This window comes from Pseudophryne corroboree, chromosome 4, assembly GCF_028390025.1.
Source record: "Pseudophryne corroboree isolate aPseCor3 chromosome 4, aPseCor3.hap2, whole genome shotgun sequence".
Lineage (NCBI taxonomy): Eukaryota > Metazoa > Chordata > Amphibia > Anura > Myobatrachidae > Pseudophryne > Pseudophryne corroboree.
In genome coordinates this window covers 713,980,686-713,996,983 of record NC_086447.1, presented here as the reverse complement: position 1 = coordinate 713,996,983, position 16,298 = coordinate 713,980,686, and the positions used below count along the sequence as shown (strand labels likewise).

Below are 16,298 nucleotides of genomic sequence, written 5' to 3'. Positions count from 1 at the left end.
CCCTAGGGTGTACAAGGCTTTGACACGTTTACCCAAAAAGGTAGCGCTGACTCTACAGCTATCCTCAGGGATCCTGCAGATAGCATGCAGTAAGAGTACTTTGAAGTCCATTTACACACATTCTGGTACACTACTCAGACCGGCGATTGTGTCGGCATGGGTTTATAGCGCTGTAGCAGCGTAGACAGATACCTTATCAGCGGAGATTGAAACCCTAGTTAAGGATACCATGTTATTGTCCCTAGTGTGTATATGTGTGTATATATATATATAATATAGAAGTACAAATCAGGAGCACTCACCAGTCTTCATAAGCCTTATTTTATTAGTAGCATCAGGAAATCAGCATAGGGGTATCGACGTTTCGGGACACGCAGGTCCCTTTGTCAAGATCTTATGTCTTATGAAGACTGGTGAGTGCTCCTGATTTGTACTTCTATATTTGAATGGACTGGTCCTGGTGACACATGCCCATATGGATGCTACCCCAGCAATTGATATAAAAGGCTAGAGTGTGGACTGTACAAGTGTGTGTGTGTGTGTGTGTGTGTATATATATATATATATATATATATATATATATATATATATATATATGTGTAAAACATGTTGTCATATATATATATGTATATATATATATATATATATATATATATATATGACAGGCCCGAAGAGACGTTAGTCTACTGGGTTCTAGAGTCAACGCTATGTCGATTTCTACTAGACGTGTCCTGTGGAACATGCAATGGACAGGTGATGCCGACTAAAAGAGGCATATGGAGTTGTTGCCTTACAAGGGTGAGGAATTGTTCGGAGAGGGCCTCTCGGATCTCGTCTCCACGTCTACGGCAGGTAAATAAACATTTTTTGCCATATATTCCCTCACAATCTAAGAAAGCGCCTCATTATCAAATGCAGTCCTTTTGTTCCAATAAAAGCAGGAGAGCACGTGGATCGTCCTTTCTTGCCAGAGGTAAGGGCAGAGGGAAAAAGCTGCACAACACAGCTAGTTCCCAGGAACAGAAGTCCTCCCCGGCCTCTGCTAAATCCACCGCATGATGCTGGGGCCCCCCTGAGGAAGTCAGCTCCTGTGGGGGCACGTCTTCGACTGTTCAGCCACGTCTGGGTCCACTCACAGGTGGATCCATGGGCAATAGAAATTGTTTCCCAGGGTTACAAGCTGGAATTCGACGAAGTACCTCCTCGCCGGTTTTTCAAATCGGCCCTACCGAAACAACCCCTGGAAAGGGAGATAGTGTTACATGCGATTCACAAATTGTGTCTGCAACAAGTGGTGGTAGAGGTTCCCCTGCTTCAAAGAGGGCAGGGGTACTACTCAACTCTGTTTGTGGTTCCGAAACCGGACGGTTCGGTCAGACCCATTTTAGATATAAAATCCCTGAACCTTTACTTTAAACGGTTCAAGTTCAAGATGGAATCACTCAGGGCGGTCATCGCCAGCCTAGAAGGGGGAGATTTTTTGGTATCTCTGGACATAAAGGATGCATACCTGCATGTCCCCATATATCCTCCTCATCAGGCGTACCTGAGATTTGCGGTACAGGATTGTCATTACCAATTTCAGACGTGGCCGTTTGGGCTTTCCACGGCCCGAGAATTTTCACCAAGGTAATGGCGGAAATGATGGTGCTCCTGCGCAAGCAGGGTGTCACAATTTTCCAGTACTTGGACAATCTCCTCATAAAGGCGAGATCACGGGAGAAGTTGCTGAGCAGCGTATCACTTTCACTGAATGTGTTACAGCGACACGGCTGGATTCTCAATATTCCAAAGTCGCAGCTGAATCCTACAACTAGTCTGCCCTTCTTGGGCATGATTCTGGACACAGAAAAGCGCAGGAACTCATGACTCTAGTCATGAACTTGTTGAAACCAAAACAAGTGTCAGTACATCATTGCACTCAAGTTCTGGGAAAGATGGTGGCAACATACCAAGCCATTCCATACGGCAGATTCCATGCAAGGGCCTTCCAATGGGAACTATTGGACAAATGGTCCGGGTCGTATCTGCAATTGCATCAGCGGATCACCCTGTCCCCCAGGGCCAGAGTATCTCTCCTGTGGTGGCTAAACAGTGCTCACCTTCTAGAGGGCCGCAGGTTCGGCATTCAGGACTGGATCCTGGTGACCACGGACGTGAGCCTCCAAGGTTGGGGAGCGGTCGCACAGGGAAGAAATTTCCAAGGACTTTGGTCAAGTCAAGAGACTTGTCTTCACATCAACATCCTGGAACTAAGGGCCATATACAATACCCTACGTCAAGCGGAGATCTTACTTCGCAATCGACCAGTTCTGATCCAGTCAGACAATATCACCGCAGTAGCTCATGTAAACCGCCAAGGCGGCACAAGGAGCAGAGTGGCAATGGCGGAAGCCACCATAGTTCTTCGCTGGGCGGAGAATCATGTAAGCGCTCTGTCGGCCGTGTTCATTCCGGGAGTGGACAACTGGGAAGCAGACTTCCTCAGCAGACACGATCTGCATCCGGGAGAGTGGGGACTTCATCAGGAAGTCTTCGCGCAGATTGCAAGTCGGTGGGGACTACCCCAAATAGACATGATGTCATCCCGTCTCAACAAAAAGCTACAAAGGTATTGCGCCAGGTCAAGAGACCCTCAGGCGGTAGCTGTGGACGCCCTAGTGACACCGTGGGTGTTGCAGTCGGTATATGTGTTTCCTCCTCTTCCTCTCATACCCAAGGTGTTGAGGATAATAAGAAAAAGAGGAGTGAGAACAATTCTCATTGTTCCAGATTGGCCACGAAGGACCTGGTATCTGGATCTGCAAGAAATGCTCACAGAAGATCCGTGGCCTCTTCCTCTAAGGCTGGACTTGTTACAACAAGGTCCCTGTCTGTTCCAAGACTTACCGCGGCTGCGTTTGACGGCATGGCGGTTGAACGCCGGATCCTAGCGGAAAAAGGTATTCCGGATGAGGTAATTCCTACGCAAATAAAGGCTAGGAAGGACGTGACATCTAAACATTATCACCTAATAAGGAGAAAATATGTTTCTAGGTGTGAAGCCAGGAATGCTCCTAAGGAAGAATTCCACCTGGGCCATTTCTTAGTTTCCTACAAACTAGAGTGAATTTGGGCCTAAAATTAGGCTCCATTAAAAGTTCTGATTTCGGCCTTATCCATTTTCTTGTACCTCCGGTGGCACCTTGGGACCTTAACGTGGTGTTAAGTTTCCTTAAGTCACATTGGTTTGAACCACTTAAGACAGTGGAGTTGAAATATCTCACCTGGATGGTGGTCATGTTGTTAGCCTTGGTTTCGGCTAGGCGAGTTCCGAAGTTGGCGGCTTTATCACATAAAAGCCCCTATCTGGTTTTCCATATGGATAGAGTGGAATTGCGGACCCGTCCTCAATTCCTACCTAAGGTGGTCTCATCCTTTCATATGAACCAACCTATTGTCGTGCCTGTGGCTACACGTGACTTGGAGGATTCCGAGTCCCTTGATGTGGTCAGGGCTTTGAAAATTTCCGTGGCCAGAACGGCTAGGATCAGAAAAACAGTAGCACTGTTTGTCCTGTATGCAGCCATCAAAGTTGGCGGCCCTGCTTCAAAGCAGACTATTGCTCGCTGGATCTGTAGCACGATTCAGCAGGTGCATTCTACGGCAGGATTGCCGCTACCAAAATTGGTTAAGGCCCATTCCACTAGGAAGGTGGGCTCTTCTTGGGCGGCTGCCCGAGAGGTCTCGGCACTACAGTTGTGCCGGGCTGCTGTGTGGTCGGGGTCAAACACCTTTGCAAAGTTCTATAAGTTTGATACCCTGGCTGAGGAGGACCTCCTGTTTGCTCAATCGGTGCTGCAGAGTCATCCGCACTCTCCCGCCCGTTTGGGAGCTTTGGTATAATCCCCATGGTCCTTACGGAGTCCCCAGCATCCTCTAGGACGTAAGAGAAAATAAGATTTGAAACCTACCGGTAAATCTATTTCTCGTAGTCCGTGGAGGATGCTGGGCGCCCGTCCCAAGTGCGGACTACTTCTGCAAGACTTGTATATAGTTATTGCTTACATAAGGGTTATGTTATAGTTTCATCGGTCTTGGACTGATGCTATGTTGTTGTTTTCATACTGTTAACTGGGTAGTTTGTCACGAGTTATACGGTGTGATTGGTGTTGCTGGTATGAATCTTGCCCTTGGATTAACAAAAATCCTTTCCTCGTACTGTCCATCTCCTCTGGGCACAGTTTCTCTAACTGAGGTCTGGAGGAGGGGCATAGAGGGAGGAGCCAGTGCACACCCAGAATCAAGTTCTTTCTTAAAGTGCCCATGTCTGATGCGGAGCCCGTCTATCCCCCATGGTCCTTACGGAGTCCCCAGCATCCTCTACGGACTACGATAAATAGATTTACCGGTAGGTTTAAAATCTTATTTTCCGTGTCCAGAATCATGGCCAAAAATGACAGCCGAGTCGTCGGAACCAACTGCGACTTTGGTAGATTTAGAATCCAACCGTGTTGTTGTAGTACTCTCAGGGAGAGAGACACGCTTTTCAGTAACTGATTTCTCGATCTCGCATTTATCAGGAGATCGTCCAAGTATGGGATAATTGTGACTCCTTGCTTGCGCAGGAGCACCATCATTTCTGCCATTACCTTGGTGAAAATTCTCGGGGCCGTGGAAAGCCCAAACGGCAACGTCTGAAACTGGTAATGACAATCCTGTACAGCGAATCTCAGGTACGCCTGATGAGGCGGATATATGGGGACATGAAGGTATGCATCCTTTATGTCTAGTGACACCATAAAATCCCCCCCTCCAGGCTGGAGATCACTGCCCGGATAGATTCCATCTTGAATTTGAACCTTTTCAAATATAGGTTCAGGGATTTTAGATTCAGAATTGGTCTGACCGTGCCATCCGGTTTCGGGACCGCAAACAGGGTTGTATAAAACCCTTTTCCCTGTTGCCCTAGGGCAGGGGTGGCCAACCAGCCAGTGACAAAGAGCCAAAAAACCTTGTTAGGTATGTCAAAGGGGTGGTATTCATGTGACCGGCGGTCTGCTGACCGACAGTCACATGACCTCCTCCACCATCCCGCTGGCTCAGTATCCCGATGGTCGGCATGCCGACCAACAGGGACTATTTCCACTCGTGGGTGTCCACGACACCCATAGAGTGGGAATAGAACCCGTGGCGACCGCAGGTCGCCACCGAGCCCGCAGCGTGGCGAGCGCAGCGAGCCCGCAAGGGGCTTGCTGCACTCGCCCCTCCCCGCCGGGATCCCGGCGTCGGTATGCTGCCGGAATCCCGGCGTCGGTAAGCTGACCGGCGGTCAGGACACCGCCGGTCAGCCATACTACACCCATGTCAAACCGAGTTCTACTGAACCGATGCCGATGGCGTGCATGCAAAAATGGAATGTGGCCTTGTGCCTGCTAGACCACACCCCTGGTATAAAATACATTGAAAAAGCCAGAACGACATAAAATACTTTTTTTAAAGCCAGATCCATTGAAAAAGCCACTTTCACATAAAATAATTGAAAAAGGCAAATTCACATAATAAACTTCAGCTCCCCCATGTGTCACTCCAGCCAACACCCTCCTGTCACTCCAGCCAGCTCCCCCATGTGTCACTCCTGCTAGCACCCTCCTATGTCACTCCAGCCAGCTCCCCCGTGTCACTCCAGCCAGGTCTCCCATGTGTCACTACTGCCAAGACCCTGCTGGCTGTGTCACTCCAGCCAGCTCCCCCATGTGTCACTCCAGCCAACACCCTCCTGTCACTCCAGCCAGCTACCCCATGTGTCACTCCTGCTAGCACCCTCCTATGTCACTCCAGCCAGCTCCCCCGTGTCACTCTAGCCAACACCCTCTCGTCACTCTAGCCAGCTCTTCCATGTGTCACTCCTGCTAGCACCCTCCTATGTCACTTCAGCCATATCTCCCATGTGTAACTACTTCCAGCACCCTCCCACGTCACTCCTGCCAGGACCCTCCTGTGTCTCTCCAACCAGCTCTGCCATGTGTCACTCTAGCCCACCCTCATGTATCACTACAGCCCCCCCATCAACTCGTGCCATTGCAGCAGTCCCTAATGTGTCCTCTGTTTGCCTGTGGGTGTCTCACCTCTAGTATCTGACTCCTTCAGTATTCAGTCCCTGTAGTGCTGCTGCGTGTCTGGCTCTAGTGCAGCGGTTTCTGTATCTGTTGTGGTCACATGATTTTGAGTGTTGGGAGCCACATTTGAATAAAGAAAGAGCCACGTGCGGCTCAAGAGCCACAGGTTGGCCACCGCTGCCCTAGGGGAACCTTGATAATCACCTGCTGTTGACACAGTTTTTGTATGGCAGCTGAAACTGTTTCCCTCTCTGGGGAGAAGCTGGCAAGGCCGATTTGAAAAATCTGTGTGGAGGCACATCTTCGAACTCCAGTTTGTAGCCTTGGGATACAATTTCGATCACCCAAGGATCCAAATCCGACTGAACTCAGATCTGGCTGATAAGACGAAGACGTGCTCCCACCGGTGCGGACTCCCGCAGCGGAGCCCCAGCGTCATGCGGTGGATTTTGTGGAGGCCGGAGAGGATTTTTGTTCCTGGGAACTAACTGTAGCTGGTGTTCTTTTCCCTCTACGTTTACTTCTGGCGAGGAAGGAAGATCCCCGACCCTTTCTGAACTTATGCGACCGAAAGGACTGCATCTGGAATTGAGGTGTCTTCTTTTGCTGTGGGGGAACATAAAGAAAAACAAACGTTAAAAGTAGGCGCAAACACTATAAATGAGTCCTTACATAAGTATCCTTATGAACAGACAGGAGTGAGATCTTGGGTTAGTGTATGCTTCGTGTTCTTGGATCCCTTGTCCACACAGCCTCAATGATATGGAGTACTTCTTTTTCTCAATAAAGAAGAAGAGGTCATAGTGCAGATCACTTTTCACAGGGATAACATATTTATTTTACACAGAACACTCACAAAATTCATAAAACAACAAGCATGTAACCACTGCCAGTGGGAAGAAAAGGGGTGCTGATATGGGGTATCTTCTAGTTACCCTCCCAAGATGGCACAAGGGGAAGCACCGGAGGTTCCGGACACCACAACGGTACCAGGGAAGTCGAAGTACCAGGATCAGTCCACCCACGGTCCAGAGATCAGCTAGCACCACCTGCTTAACGCGTTTCGGACACTTTTGGTCCTTCCTCAGAAGCATGGTGCTTCTCTGGACCGTGGGTGGACTGATCCTGGTACTTCGACTTCCCTGGTACCGTTGTGGTGTCCGGAACCTATGAATTTTGTGAGTGTTCTGTGTAAAATAAATGTTATCCCTGTGAAAAGTGATCTGCACTATGACCTCTTCTTTATTGAGAAAAAGAAGTACTCCATATCATTGAGGCTGTGTGGACAAGGGATCCAAGAACACGAAGCATACACTAACCCAAGATCTCACTCCTGTCTGTTCATAAGGATACTTATGTAAGGACTCATTTATAGTGTTTGCGCCTACTTTTAACGTTTGTTTTTCTTTGTGATTTATTCTTGGAATTTTGTGTGAAGGTTCCTTGTTTATTAGTGGGCTGCATTCACATAATAGGCAGCGCATTTGTACAATAACTTCTTTGCAAATTGTGGGGGAACATAAGGCAAAAAAGAAGACTTACCCGCGGTAGCTGTGGAAACCAGGTCTGCGAGGCCCTCCCCAAATAAAACTTCACCCTTGTAAGGCAAAGCCTCCATATGTCTCTTTGAATCAGCATCACCTGTCCATTGACGGGTCCACAGGGACCTTCTAGCAGAAACTGCCATGGCATTGGCTCTTGAACCCAACAACCCAATATCTCTCGCAGCCTCTCTCATATATAACGTGTCCTTAATGTGACCCAAGGTCAACAAAATACTCTCCTTGTCTAAGGTGTCAATGTCCGTTGACAAGTTATCTACCCACGCTGCAATTGCGCTACCAACCCATGCCAACGCTACTGCCGGCCTGAGTAGGGCTCCCGTATGTGTTTAAATTGATTTTAAGGTTGTTTCCTGCCTGCGATCTGCAGGATCCTTTAGGGCCGCCGTGTCCGAGGACGGTAGCGCTACCTTTTTGGATAAGCGCGTCAAGGCCTTGTCCACCGTGGGCTAGGATTCCCACCATAACTTGTCCTTTGAGGGGAAAGGATACGCCATAATAATTCTCTTGGGTACCTGCAGTCTCTTGTCTGGAGTTTCCCAAGCCTTTTCAAATAAAGTGTTCAGCTCATGAGATGGGGGAAACGTTACCTCAGGTTTCTTCCCCTTAAACATGCAGACCCTCGTGTCAGGGACAGAAGGGTCCTCTGTGATATGTAAAACATCTTTCATTGCAATAATCATATATTGAATACTCTTGGCCACTCTTGGGTGTAACCTCGCATCATCATAGTCGACACTGGAGTCAGAATCCGTGTCGGTATCGGTGTCTGCTACCTGGGAAAAGGGACGTTTATAGGACCCTGAAGGGTCTTGTGACACAGCCAAAGCCATGGATTGACTCCCTGCTTTGTCCTTGGACTCTGCTTTGTCCAATCTCTTATGTAATAAAGTCACATTAGCATTTAACACATTCCACATGTCCAACCAATCAGATGTCGGCTGTGCCGACGGAGACACCACCACCATCTGCTCTGCATCCTCCCTAGACGAGCCTTCCGCTTCAGACATGTCGACACACACGTACTGACACCCCCACACACACTGGGATATATGGATATGGGGACAGCCCCCCAATAAGGCTTTTTGGAGAGACAGAGAGAGAGAGTATGCCAGCACACACCCAGCGCCACAATATACTGAAACCAAAAGTCCCAGCCTAAATAGCGCTATATAAATATACAATTTTGCACCAAATAATGTGCCCCTCCCCCTCGTTTTTGCCCCCTGTTACTGTGTTCAGGGGAGAGTCCGGGAGCAGCTTCTCTACAGCATGCTGTGGAGAAAATGGCGCTGGTTAGTGCTGGAGGATCAAGCCCCGCCCCCTCGACGACGGGCTTCGGTCCCGATCATTTATTTATACTGGCGTGGGATATATAATATACTGCTTCCGCAGTATCTAAGAATGCTGCCAGTGTCATTTGAGGTGATTATTGCTGCCCAGGGCGCCCCCCCTGCGCCCTACACCCTTGCTGTGCCTTGTGTGTCTGTGGGAGCAATGGCGAGCAGCGCGACCGCTGTGCGGTACCTCAGTGAAGATCTGAAGTCTTCTGCCGCCTTTGAAGTCTTCTTGCTTCATATACTTACCTGGCTTCTATCTTCCGGCTCTGTGAGGAGGACGGCGGCGCGGCTCTGGGACGAACAGCGAGGACGACACCTGTGTTCCGACCCTCTGGAGCTAATGGTGTCCAGTAGCCTAAGACGCAGAGCCTATCCGTAAAGTAGGTCTGCGTCTCTCCCCTCAGTCCCACGAAGCAGGGAGCCTGTTGCCAGCAGTGCTCCCTGAAAATAAAAACCCTAACAAAAGTCTTTTCAGAGAAACTCAGGAGAGCTCCCCTGCAGTGCATCCAGTCTCCTCTGGGCACAGGATCTAATTGAGGTCTGGAGGAGGGGCATAGAGGGAGGAGCCAGTTCACACCCATCTAAAGTCTTAGAGTGCCCATGTCTCCTGCGGAGCCCGTCTATACCCCATGGTCCTTACGGAGTCGCCAGCATCCTCTAGGACGTAAGAGAAAATCTCTTGATGTCGTAAGAGCTTTAAAAATGTATGTCGCCAGAAAGACTCTTGTTAGGAAAACGGAGGCTCTGTTTGTCCTGTATGCTTCCAACAAGATTGGAAATCCTGCTTCCAAGCAGACTATTGCACGCTGGATTTGTAATATGATTCAGCACGCTCATTCTTCGGCTGGGTTGCCGTTGCCAAAGTCAGTAAAGGCCCATTCCACCAGGAAGGTGGGCTCCTCTTGGGCAGCTGCCCGAGGGGTCTCGGCACTTCAACTTTGCCAAGCAGCTACGTGGGTTCAAACACTTTTGCTAAGTTCTACAAGTTTGATACCCTGGCTGAGGAGGACCTCATGTTTGCTCAATCGGTGCTGCAGAGTCGTCTGCACTCTCCTGCCTGGTCTGGAGCTTTGGTATAGACCCCATGGTCCTTTTGGAGTCCCCAGCATCCTCTAGGACGTAAGAGAAAATAGGATTTTAATACCTACCGGTAAATCCTTTTCTCCTAGTCCGTAGAGGATTCTGGGCGCCCATCCCAGTGCGTACCATTACTTGCATTTGTATTGTTGGTAGTTGTTTACGGTTACGCGATGGCTGTGTATCGGTTATGTTCAGCTTGTTGCTGTTTTTTTCGTTCATACTGTTATCTGGTATTCCTGCTAATCCAGTTGTACGGTGTGTTTGGGGTGTGAGCTGGTATGTATCTCACCCTTAGTTTAACAAAAATCCTTTTCCTCTAAATGGCCGTCTTCCCTGGGCACAGTTCCTATAACTGAGGTCTGGAGGAGGGGCATAGAGGGAGGAGCCAGTTCACACCCAGTAAAAGTCTTATAGTATGCCCAGGTCTCCTGCAGATCCCGTCTATACCCCATGGTCCTTTTGGAGTCCCCAGCATCCTCTACGGACTTGGAGAAAAGGATTTACCGGTAGGTATTAAAATCCTATTTTTGTGCTTTGCATTTGCTATCACACAACACGGGTTTTTTTTTTGCAGGTATTGTGTTTGTCTGGCTTTATTGTACTGTTGCGCCCTAAGACTACATTCTCAATAATGTCTGCTACACAGGACGGGAAATCCGCAGACGCTCATGCAGTGCTGGCGCCACAGATTTGACTGAGGGTTCAGTCTGCAGCACCTGTGGCAAATCAAGATCCACCTTGGGCTGCTTTTTCACATTTGCATGACGGCGCTTGAAACGCGGCTTACGCCCCCTGTGGGACCTCCTGTGCCATTGCAGCCACATATTGTCCCTGTAGTTAATCCACCTTGGGCGTATGCCCTGTCTACCCAGTTACAACAATTAAATCAGTCTTTGGTTAGACAAAAACCTACCCCTTGCCCTGACAGGGCCAAGGTGTCATCTAAACGGGCCATTTCTTCCTCATAATCCACTAATATTTCGGATGATTCTTCCGATGTGGATGGGGATTATACTTATCCATCCGACACTGATACAGTTGCTTCTGACGAGGAATCTACAAAGCAAGTTGATGTTCCTGACCTAGTGGAGGCTATCAAGCTGATTCTCCAGATTGATGATGATATTGAGCCCCCCCCCCCCCCCCCCCACTGCTGCGTCAAAGAAACCTGAGAAGTTTAAACGTCAGAAGGTTGCTAAAGTAGTTTTGCCGCATTCTGACCTTTTAATTGACATACGTCAGGAATCCTGGTTATCTCCAGGGAAGAAATTTTCCCTGTCCAAAAAGATGCTAGCTTGTTACCCTATCCCTGCGGAGTTGAGTAACAAGTGGGAAACTCTACCGCCGGTGGATTCTCATGTCGCCCATCTTGTGGTATCTTCTACTCTGCCTGTCACCACTGTCACCTCACTGAAGGAACTGATGGTTAAGCGCGTGGAGGGATGCCTGAAGTCTATTTACACACTGTATCTGTACATAGACCCACTATGGCAGCCTCTTGGGCTGCAAAAGCTATTGAAGCATGTGTTCAGGCAATTGAGGATGAGCTGCCTCTAAATTTTTTTGACACTGCCAGACAATATCTGTCGTATATTACCACAGCCTCTCACTATATTCAGGAGGCGGCCTCTGATGCAGGCGTCATGGCGGCCAAGGCGTCTACTACGTCTATCCTGTTCGCCAGATTTTGTGGTTAAGGTCCTGGAAAGTGCATCTGGACTCCAAAAAAAACCTTGGAGGTTCTCTCTTTTAAGGGAGACATACTATTTGGAGAGGATCGTGGTTGACTTGGCAACAGTTAAGACTGCATTTCTCCCAAGTACTAATCCTTCTGCTCCGAAGGCTAAGAGTAACACTTTTCGTTCCTTTTGACCTCCAGGTAAAGCAAAGGGTCAGGCGTTCCCGAGACAGGCTCGTACTTCCAAAACCACCAAGCCTAAGCAATCTTGGGCTGCCCGTCAGCCTGCTTCCAAACAGGACAAGCCTGTGGCATGACTGGGTGGGCCACCCTCGGGTGGACCCCAGGGTGGGAGGCTGACTTCTGCAGTTCGCCTAGGTCTGGTTAAAAACCACTTCAGACGCCTGGGTACGGGAAGTTTTGTCTCACGGTACGCGATCTCCTTCAAGAGACATTATCCCTTCGGATCCGCTGAAAGCGCAGACTTTACACTTGGTTGTACAAGCTCTCCTAGATACTGGAGTGATTGTGCCGGTACCTCTGTCTCAAAGAGGCAGGGGCTACTATTCGACCCTGTTTCTAGTCCCGAAGCCAAATGGGTCCTCCCGGCCTATACTCAACCTCAAATCTTTGAACAAATTTGTGAGGATATCCAAATTCCATATGGAAACTCTGCGTTCTATTGTACTGGCCATGGAGCCCAAGAACTATGTGGTATCCCTGGACATACAGGATGCTTACCTGCACATTCTTATTGCCATGTCGCATCAGCAATATCTGCTGTTTGCTATTGGCAGCCTACATTATCAATTCCAGGCCTTGCCTTTCAGACTGACCACGGCTCCTCGGATCTTCACCAAGGTCATGGCAGTCATGACGTCTCTTCTCTGTTGTCAGGGTGTCAGGATCATGCCGTATCTGGATTACTTGCTGATCCTGGCGAACTTCCCAGAGGTTCTCCTCAGTAATCTGGAACTGACGGTCCAATTCCTACAAGCTCACGGGTGGCTTATCCACTGGAAGAAGTCGTTTCTGGTCCCAGCTCAGAGCATGGTGCACCTGGGGTCATTGTCGGGAACACACAACCAACGATTGTTCTTGTCTCCAGAGAAGGTCCTGAAACTTCAGGACAGGATCAGATACTTCTTCTCTCGCCAGAGAGTGTCAGTACACTCGGCGATGCAAGTACTAGGCCTCATGGTGTCGGCATTCGACATGGTAGAGTACGCTCAATTTAATTCCCGCCCTCTGCAGAGGTTAATCCTTTCCAAGTGGGATGGCCTGCCTCATCGGATCAGGTCTCAAATGATCTCCTTGACTCCGGAGGTTCATTTGTCACTGAGCTGGTGGCTACAAGACCAACAATTGAGCAGGGGCCGTCCCTTCCGGGTCTCCAATTGGGTCTCCCTGACAACAGACGCCAGTCTGTGAGGTTGGAGCATGGTGTTGGAGCAACACTCTCTCCAGGGCCGGTGGACCAGGGAGGAATCTCTTCTCCCAATAAACATTCTAGAATTGCGGGCAGTGTTCAATGCATTGACACTGGCCCTGCCTCTGGTACAGAACAGGCCTGTTCAAATACATTCAGACGCCACCACGGGGGCGTACATAAATCATCAAGGTGGCACTCGAAGCCGCATGGCAATGATGGAAGTGTCAAAAATCCTCCAATGGGCGGAACGCCATCTGCCAGCTATATCGGCAGTGTTCATTCCGGGAGTCCTCAACTAGGAAGCGGACTTCCTCAGTCGTCAGGACGTGCACGCTGGAGAGTGGAGCCTTCATCCAGAAGTCTTTCAACTCCTAGTGGACAAGTGGGCCCTACCGGATGTAGACCTGATGGCATCTCGACACAATCACAAGGTTCCGGTCTTCGGAGCAAGGACAAGGGATCCTCAAGCAGCATTTGTGGACGCACTGGCAATTCCATGGAACTTTTGGCTGCCATACGTGTTCCCTCCTGTGTCACTCCTGCCCAGGGTAATGGGGAATTTCGAGCAAGAAAGATGAATACTACTTCTAATCGTTCCAGCGTGGCCCAGACTGCATTGGTTCTCAGACCTGCAGGGTCGATAGAGCGTCCTCTTCTACTTCCTCAACGCCCAGACCACCTCGTTCAGGGCCCTTAAGTCTACCCGGACCTGGCCAGACTGGCTTTGACGGCGTGGCTCTTGAAGCTTCACTCCTGAGAGCAAAAGGATTCTCTGAGGCTGTCATTTAAACTATGTTGAATGACCGTATCCCAGCTTCGTCTAGGATTTATTACAGGGTCTGCAATTCTTACTTGACGTGGTGTGTGGCTAAGCATTATGATGCATATACTTTCAAAACGTCCAGACTTTTGACAAAGTCCTAGACTTGGGCCTTCATCTGGCCTCCCTCAAGGTTCATATGTCTGCATTGTCGATTTGGTTTCAGAGAAAAATTGCGTCTCTTCCTGACGTTCACACTTTCACTCAGAGTGTTCTAAGGATTCAGCCTCCATACGTCCCTCCTGTGGCTCCATGGGATCTGTCTGTCTGTCTTAAATGCCCTGTAAGAGTCTCCATTTGAACCTGTTGAGTCTGTGGACCTTAAATGCCTTACGCTTAAGGTCATGTTTCTGTTGGCTATTGCCTCTGCTAGAAGGGTGTCGGACTTAGCTGCTTTGTCCTGTCGTCCACCCTTTCTGATTTTTCACGGTGACCGGGCAATTCTTCGAACTCGCCCTGGTTATTTACCTAAGGTGGTATCATCTTTTCACCTTAACCAGGAGATTGTGGTTCCGGCCTTCATCTCTTTCGGTTTGTCCTTCAAAGAAAGATCTTTGGACGTGGTACGAGCTCTCCGTATTTATGTGGAAAGGACTGCCTTTATCAGGAGGTCGGATTCCCTTTTTGTACTTTTTGGTTTTCACAAACGTGGCTGGCCTGCGCATAAGCAAACCTTGGCCAGATGTATTTGAATGGTGATTGCACAAGCTTATGTGCAGGCTGGGCTCCCAGCTCCTGCTGCTATCAAGGCCCATTCTACTCGGTCGGTTGGACCTTCTTGGGCGGCCCCGTGGCGCTTCCACAAAACAATTGTGCCAAGGTGGCTACGTGGTCCTCAGTGAACACGTTCATCAGGTTCTATGCCTTTGATACTTCCACCTCCCAAGATGCTTAATTTGTACACCGGGTTCTTGTGCCCGCTACAGTGCACCCCCTCCCATGAGGAACTGCTTTAGGATATCCCTGATGTTATTCCCTGTGGAATACCAGTGTACCCCACTGCAGAAAAGATGATTTATGGTAGACTTACCATTGCTAAATCTCTTTCTGCGAGGTACACTGGATTCCACAGGGTGCCCGCCCTGATGCACTTAGGGGGTAATTCCAAGTTAATCGCAGCAGGAATTTTGTTAGCAGTTGGGCTAAACCATGTGCACTGCAGGGGAGGCAGATATAACATGTGCAGAAAGAGTTAGATTTGGGTGGGTTATTTTGTTTCTGTGCAGGGTAAATACTGGCTGCTTTATTTTTACACTGCAAATTAGATTGCAGATTGAACACACCACACCCAAATCTAACTCTCTCTGCACATGTTAAATCTGCCTCCCCTCCCTGCAGTGCACATGGTTTTGCCCAACTGCTAACAAAATTCCTGCTGCGATCAACTTGGAATTACCCCCTTAGCTTCTTTGGGTTTGTATGGCTGGTACCTTCTCCTGTTGTGAGAATGTGGTTCTATGTGGCTAACATCTACCGTCTCTTTTACCTGCTACTGCACTGGACTGGTAAACAAAACTGCGCTCCAGTGCCTGGAGGCGGGTATATAGAGGAGACGGTGCAGTGCATTTTGTGAACAGTCAAAGCTTCAGCCTGTTGGTGCCTCGAATCAAAATCCAACTCTACACCCCGATGTTATTCCCTGTGGAATCCATTGTACCTCGCAGAAAGACATTTAACAATGGCAAGTCTTGCCATAAATCTCAATCTCTCTCTCTCTCTCTCTCTCTCTCTCTCTCTCTCTCTCTCTCTCTCTCTCTGTCTATCTAGTATAATATAGTGGGGCAAAAAAGTATTTGGACAGCCACCAATTGTGCAAGTTGACCAACTTAAAAAGATGAGAGGTCTGTAATTTCCATCATAGGTACACTTGAACTGTGAGAGACAGAATCTGAAAAAAATAAACAGGAAATCGCATTGTATGATTTTTAAACAATTTACTTGTATATTCTTGTGGAAAATAAATATTTGGACACCTACCAAGCATCAAGATTTCTGACTCTCACAGACCTGTTACTACTTCTTTAAGAATCTCGTCTATCCTCTACTCGTTACCTGTTTGAACTGGTTATCTATATAAAAGACACCCGTCCACGCCCTCAAACAGTCAGACTGCTACCTCTCCACCATGGCCAAGACCAGAGAGCTGTCTAAGGACACCAGGGACAAAATTGTAGAGCTGCACAAGGCTGGGATGAGCTACTCGACAATAGGCAAGCAGCTTGGTGGGAAGAGATCAACTGTTGGCACAATTCTTAAAATTGAAGAAATACAAGATCACTGACAATCTC

At 48.7% G+C, this 16,298-nt stretch overlaps 1 protein-coding gene across 2 annotated transcripts in view; it reads left to right on the top strand.

Moving 5' to 3' along the window:
* The window catches only part of GPATCH11 (G-patch domain containing 11), a 253,848-nt gene that overhangs the window by 12,019 nt on the left and 225,531 nt on the right, over positions 1–16,298 (top strand). The gene's annotated exons all lie outside the window — the stretch shown is intronic.